The sequence below is a fragment of the Gekko japonicus genome, unplaced genomic scaffold (genome assembly GCF_001447785.1).
Source record: "Gekko japonicus isolate JY-2015 unplaced genomic scaffold, Gekko_japonicus_V1.1 scaffold30, whole genome shotgun sequence".
Taxonomy (NCBI): domain Eukaryota; kingdom Metazoa; phylum Chordata; class Lepidosauria; order Squamata; family Gekkonidae; genus Gekko; species Gekko japonicus.
In genome coordinates, this window is record NW_015168045.1 from 118,754 (window position 1) to 125,693 (window position 6,940).

At 40.0% G+C, this 6,940-nt stretch overlaps 1 protein-coding gene across 7 annotated transcripts in view; it reads right to left on the reverse strand.

The window, feature by feature from the left end:
* The window catches only part of DNAJB4 (DnaJ heat shock protein family (Hsp40) member B4), a 37,872-nt gene that overhangs the window by 20,591 nt on the left and 10,341 nt on the right, over positions 1 to 6,940 (reverse strand). The gene's annotated exons all lie outside the window — the stretch shown is intronic.

Below are 6,940 nucleotides of genomic sequence, written 5' to 3' on the forward strand. Positions count from 1 at the left end.
AGGAATTCTTAAATCAGGCAAAAGGATGATTGAGTAAAACTAAGAAGAAGAGATTGGATTTATAGCCCACCCTTCACTACCCAAAGGAGTCTCAGAGCGGTTTACAAACTCCTTTCCCTTCCCCTCCCCACAACAGACACCCTGTGAGGTAGGTGGGGCTGAGAGAGCTCTGACAGAAACTGCTCTTTTTCAAGGACAGCTCTTATCAGAACTATGGTTTGCCCAAGGTCAAGTGGAGGAGTGGGGAATCAAACCCGGTTCTCCCAGATTAGAGTCCGTGCACTTAACCACTACACCAAACCACTACACCAAAGAGAAATAAAACCAAAAGTCCATCTTATTTCAGGTACTGGTCTGTTTCCCTCATGATTAGAGATGCAAGGAATTGAATCTAGGACCTTATTCATTTAAACATACAAGTTTTGCAATTAAGTCATAGCCTTTCTCCAGTGTTTTCTCCACAATGCTTATTATTAATATTAAGGACATATTTCCTTTTATTTTTCAGAGCTCCTCTGATCAGAAGATCTTGAGCAAGAACTAGAAGGCTACTAAATTAACTAAAGGAAAATATGATAGGAATTTAGGAACTGATAAGATTATATTTGGATCACTGTCTAGCGAGAACCTATTTCAGTAAGCTTTACCCTTGCTCCTCTAGGTCAGCATGACCTATCTATTCCAATTACAACCCACAAGTTATGAAACAAATGAAAATGTTGTGTCTTGTAGCCTTCTCTTCTGCTAAAATGTAATAGTGGGATCCCTACAAAAGTACTAAAATGAGCAGCTGCTGGGATAAAGAGGTGGAGGGATGGGGCAAAGAACAAAAATTAGAAGGACATCTGCCTTCTGAGAGATGACTATAAAAAAATTAACACTGCAAATGCAATTAACAAGTCTTATATCAATGCCTTTAAATAAATATTTTGAAATACTGAGATGATGGCGGTGCACTTCAAGATCAGGCGACAACCAGGCAATGACATTTGTGCAGGTACTGACACTTTATATATAGATGTCAGGGAAGTACTCAACTGAGTCCTAAACCATTTGGGCCTTAGAGGCCTCTTGCTCTTCTTTGTGCTACTGGCAGGCCAACAATGACCTCGTTACTGTGTCCTCCTTGTGTTAGATATGAAAGGATAGATGGATGGTAGCTGTTCCACAGGACTGGATTAGGAGTGAGATGAGGTAGCACAAGCAATTGGGGCCATAATGCAAAAGTCTGACCAACCAATATCAATCAGGCTTCATGGAAAACCTATCAAAAATAACCATCATTCAAGTCTATGCTCCAAATACAGATACTGAAGAGGACGAAGTTGAAAGCTTTTATGCAAATATTCAGGAAGATGACTGGAACGCAAAAGCGGGAAACAAAGCAGAATCAAATATTGTTGGAAAACTTGGGCTAGGAGCAAGAAATGAAACTCAGAGTTCTGTGAAGACAAGCTGTTCATTGCAAACACGTTTCATGCAACCAAACAGATGATTGTATATGTGGACATTACCAGATGGCCAATACCGAAATCAAATAGATTTCTCTCTGCTAAAAGAAGACCGGGAGCTGATTGTTGTACAGACAATGAATTGTTAATATAAAAAATAGAACAAAGCTGAAGAAAAACACCAAAACATCCATAGTGCCAAAATATAATCCAAACAACATTCCTGAAGAGTTTAAAGATCTTGTAAAGAACAGTTTTGCATTACTAAGTTCAAGTTAACTGGAACTAGAAGAATTATGGGTTGAAACCAGAGGTATCATCAAGGAAGAATGCACAAAGACAATTCCTGTAGCCAAAAAGAAATAAAAAGCCTCAGTGGATGACTAATTAAACAATTAAAAATGCTAAAGACAGATGAGAAGAAAAAGTAAACGGTGACAGAAATAGAATCAGAAGTCTAAATACCAACATTCCAGCAACTGGCATTTAGAGACGAAGAGAACTATTATAACAACCAGTGTAAAGAAATAGAAGAGAACCAAAAAAAAAAAAAAAGGAAGAACAAGAGATCTGTTCTACAAGATCCAAGAAATCAAGGGGAAATTTAAAACATTGTTAGGCATGCTGAAAGATCAACATGGAAATATATTAATTAGACAAAATAAAGAAATGATGGGAACAATACACTGAAGAACTATACGGAAGCAATGAAAGGATGACAGATTCCTTTCTAGAAGAATCTTTTGAAGAACCACCCACAATTTTAGAAAGTGAAGCGAAAGCTGCACTCAAAACAACTGGGAGAAACAAATCACCATGAGTAGACAGGATATCAATAGAGCTACTTCAAGCCACAGAAGTGAGGTCCATAAAAATCATATCAAGAATATAACACCAAATGTGCAAAACAAAACAATGGTCCACAGACTGGAAATGGGACTCACAGAGAGTGGGGTGGCAGTGGAGGCCTGAATCCCAAGTGGCGAATCACTGCTGGGAAATCCGCCTGTGCCATAGCCCCCACACCACTCAAAAAAGACCCTTTAAAAGGTCCTTTTGCGAGCGGAGCTGTGGCCAGTGAAAGATCCCTGCTGAAAGATTTAAAGAGCCCTCCAGCTGCTCAGTGGGCCACATGCTCCCTGCTGATCAGCTGAAACCCTTTAAATCTCTGCAAGAGGGGAGGGAGAGGGGTGGCCACCAATGTTCCCTCTAAGCTGTGGAGTCTTGTGAGCAAAAATTCTATTTTGTGAGCGAGCGATTTGGCTACTGCATAAATTAGTTTGCTCTAGAGCCCTCCTTCCTGAGCAAAGACAAAAATGTGTGAGCCGGAGGCTAAAAAACTGAGCTGGCTCACACTAACTCAGCTTAGAGGGAACACTGGTGGCCACAACTTGGGAGTGGGGCTTCCCAAACTGGTCAGCTGCCCGGCAGCGGATTCGAGCCCCTAGAAGCAGGGGACTAGTGATCCTATTGTGAATACTGTCTCTTCTGTTGTTCAGCTTCACTTATCTACAAAGGGCCTTCTGTATGAAATAGATACACAACATAAAACAACTGCCCATATATGTGCATTCTCTGTTCAGGTCCCCATCCTGTGTGGAACAGCCTGCCTGAGGTGGTCAGGAAAGTGCTTGTCATTCCACAAACTGTGTAAAACTGAATTTTTCAGGAGGCATTTTTATAGAGAAAACAGGACTATAACAAAATGGCACAGGAAAGCGTTTTCATAAAGGGAACAGAACTCTGAACTATATACTGTGTATAGTATATACTGTTTTATGTATTATACCACTCTCATTACATTGTTTTTATACTGTCACACCATTTTCTGCGTTTCTTAACATATCGTGTGTAATACTCTGTAGTTTGTTTCCAATTGCTATAATCCTAAATACGGCCCATTCCCATACTTCTGACATGACTTATGGTGACAGAGTTGAAACAAATCCCAAAGCAGAAAAGTCCTCATGAGTTTAAAAGTTTCCAGGAACCAGTCTTGAAGGCGGTGGACCTGGAACTCCTTGGGTTGGATCCTATGGCAGAGTTCATGGAAGGTATTGGTAGCACAGGTCTTCCCTGGCTTCCCCTTCCTCAAGCACTATGCCATTAGCCGAGAAGAGCTTCTCTGAAGTTTGGGGGAGCCTTGCAAACAAAATGTGCCAAATGACAAAGAGAAAAACCATCTGATAAAAATAGCTTCTTTCTCCCTCTTACAGTTCTGTCATGCATCAGCAGAGGAGGAAAGTGATCTTACCTAATTCCTTCTCTTTGATGCATTTCCCTATAATATGCATCCCCAGGGTTGTGAGACATCCATGGAGCACAGAAGGCTGCAGTGGGGAGTGGGATGAAACTGCCCTTTCTGCATGTTCCACTAGTGAAACGCTGATTTTGTCCTGTCCTCACGGAAGCCTTCTGATCCACTGGGTCCTTAGTACACAAAAATCCTACAATCCTGGACAAATGTTATCAAGGTCCAAAAGGGGAGAGAGTGAAGGATCCATGGCCATCAAAGCCTTACACTGACAGCTAATTGGATCCAAACGTATATTGTGCTGTTCAGGAACTAACACAGAGGTTCAAAACGTCTTCTGCATTGTAACCTGCAAGGTTTATCCCAGTACCCTATTTCCTCAACTGCAATTCAATTTTAATTTGTAATTGATTTATTAACATAACTCAAGTGACCAAACATGTGTAGATAACTCAATTGATATATTTGTATTGCAAAAAATAACCAGAAGATGTAATTTATATTGTTTACTCAGGTACACATAGTTAAGTTTATTGCTGGATTTATGTTTGGGCCTACCAGAATGCCACCTTCCTAGTCAAATTTCTTTCAAAAGGATCTGGCCACATTAATTTATCAAAAGCAATATACATATTTTCAAAGCTTGTTTTGATGCTAAAATTAGTTACTCTAGAACTTTTTTATAAAGATGGTATTTGTGCAGCTGCTTCTGTCATCTTGTATAATTAGAAATGATATGAAAATGCAGCCAATCTTTTGTGCAGAAAGTATATTTATAGCTAGTTTGAATAATCTGTTCTCAGTAACAGCAAGGTAACCCCTAGGATATGCTTTGTACTGTTTTTCCCCATGGATACAAAATGTGATCAATTTATTCTATAAACCAGAAATGGAAATGTCAACAACTCAAAGTAAACAACAGATGACAAGAATAATTTGAAAAATTATATTTGTGAACCTACATAATTTGTACCATCGAACTTCAGTTACTATATAGTGGCCTGGCCAATGGTTCCCAACCTTTTTAGGATGGTGACCCACACATCCAAATTTACTTTATAGGGTGACCAGTCCAGGGCTGGCCCAAGGTTTTTTGGTGCCCTAGGCAAACTATGACTTTGGCATCCATCTATTCCAGCATTCTTTTCTACACTACCCAACAAGATGTTTTTGAGAAACAAAAAAAAATCACGCAAAGGGTGCAGCTGCCCCACTATGAACCCCAGCCTCCTCCTCTTCCAGCTTGGCCAGAGCCAAAGTTTGAGCAGGCATGCTGGGGGGGGGGGGGTGCGCTGGGTTGAGGAGATACATGAAGAGGTTGGCAGCAAGGGGCTTGGTGCACTACATCTCCCACAGCAGGTAGAGAGCAGTGAGGCACTGCAGGGGGCTGGGCAAGAGGTTGGGTTGCTGAAGGAGCACCACCAAGACATGGTGGAAGCAAAAGTGGACCCTAACAGAAAGCCAACACTGTAAAGAAACCAATTGTAAGAAGCTGACTAAATTAAGAAAAAAGTTTCATTTTCTTGAATAATAGCAAACAATGACTGTGGGATAAGAGGTCCCGCTATTCAAGTTTTCACACCACCTTGATCAACTGGAAGGTAAAAATGTGTGCTTGGCTCAGGTTTGCAGGCCTAGATGCACCAGACACAAGGACGAACTCATCCTAAACTGTGAACTACTTTCAGTCTATTCAAAAGTTCTCATTTCTATGACACTTTTTAGTTTACGTACAATAAATAAGGATTTGAGTTCATAGAAATCAATTCATTAGCTAAAACTAAGAACCAAATCTGAATCTATGTGGGCAACCATGTTTGCTTTTCAGACATAAAGCAGTATGTAAGGAACCTAATTTTATTAGCATTAGCCACTAATTCCTTATATAGATGGGATTTACTATAACTTTACTTGCTTCAACCAACTAGGCAAGAAATTTATTGCAAATCTGATCTGCTCAGTTACAAGCACTGTAACATACAGATAAATTACCTGTAACTGTTGCTGCCCATGCTATTTGTGTACAGCAGAACAGCAAAGAATTTTACTCAGGCACTCAGTTCAATGTCACACAAAGGATACTGAAAACTGAACAGCTGAAAATTAACATGACACAACAACTGTACCCATGATCAGAATACAACTGTTGTGTACCAAAAGCAAAAAAATCTCCTTATTTCATCTCTATCTGCATATTTGCCACACTGAAACACACACATATATTCATGAGAAGACAAATATTTTTAACAAATCAACATTTAAAAACTAGATTTAACAGGAACAAAACACCATCCTACACAATGGGTTGGATTAGGGCTAAATTTTCCATTATCAGAAGGGAACTTTCCTGTCTCTCTCCCCACCCCCTATTGCAACCCACTGAACTCCATGAAATGGTTCTCCTGGGGGATAGGGGATCTGAAGTATGACCGGGTTGGGTGGTAGGTGGATGTCTGCAGCAGTAAGGGAGAATCAGTGGCTATTGCCAATTCAGTCTGGATCCAACCCAATGCTTATGCTGTAGATTAAAAATATAACAATATGTTTAATTGAGATGGAAAAAAGATAAACTACCCATCATAAAAGACATGCTGCTGAGAGTTGATGCTGTTAATGTTTACTTTCTGGAATAGTTAAAATAATAGGATTACACAAACCATGTTTCTTATATGGAAGCACTCAGAATACTTTTTAAACATACAGTTCATGACTACTCTGATTACTCTTGAGCAAAAGCGAAATGAAACCCGTGCTATCAATATTTTACCAAAAAAGGAGCCACAAAAATTTCAGCAATGGACATGTGATATATCTCAGGGGGTGGAGTGTGTTTCAAAGTATCCATGCTAACTACTTACTCCCAAGGGTTTGTCTCTACCCACACATTGGAATATGAGTCACACTGCTAAAGTTAAAGTTTACAGAAGATTCAGAAGACAGATACTCTCACATTGTTAAAAGAAAAGGACACAGCACATTACCATTGTTACACCAGACAATCAGAGATTCTGAAGTTTACACTCCTATCACAGCACACATTAGAACAGTGGTCTTAAACCCTGCTAAACCCAGGAGTCACTTTTGACATCCAGAAAAGCACACAACCCACTGAGCTTCAACCAAATGATAAAAGAATGGGGAAGCCAGTTATGATGTCACTGGGGCAGGTGTGCGCCACTCTGCAATGTGTACAAAAAACACCAGAGGGGGATGTAGGGTAGCCTGGTCAAGATAA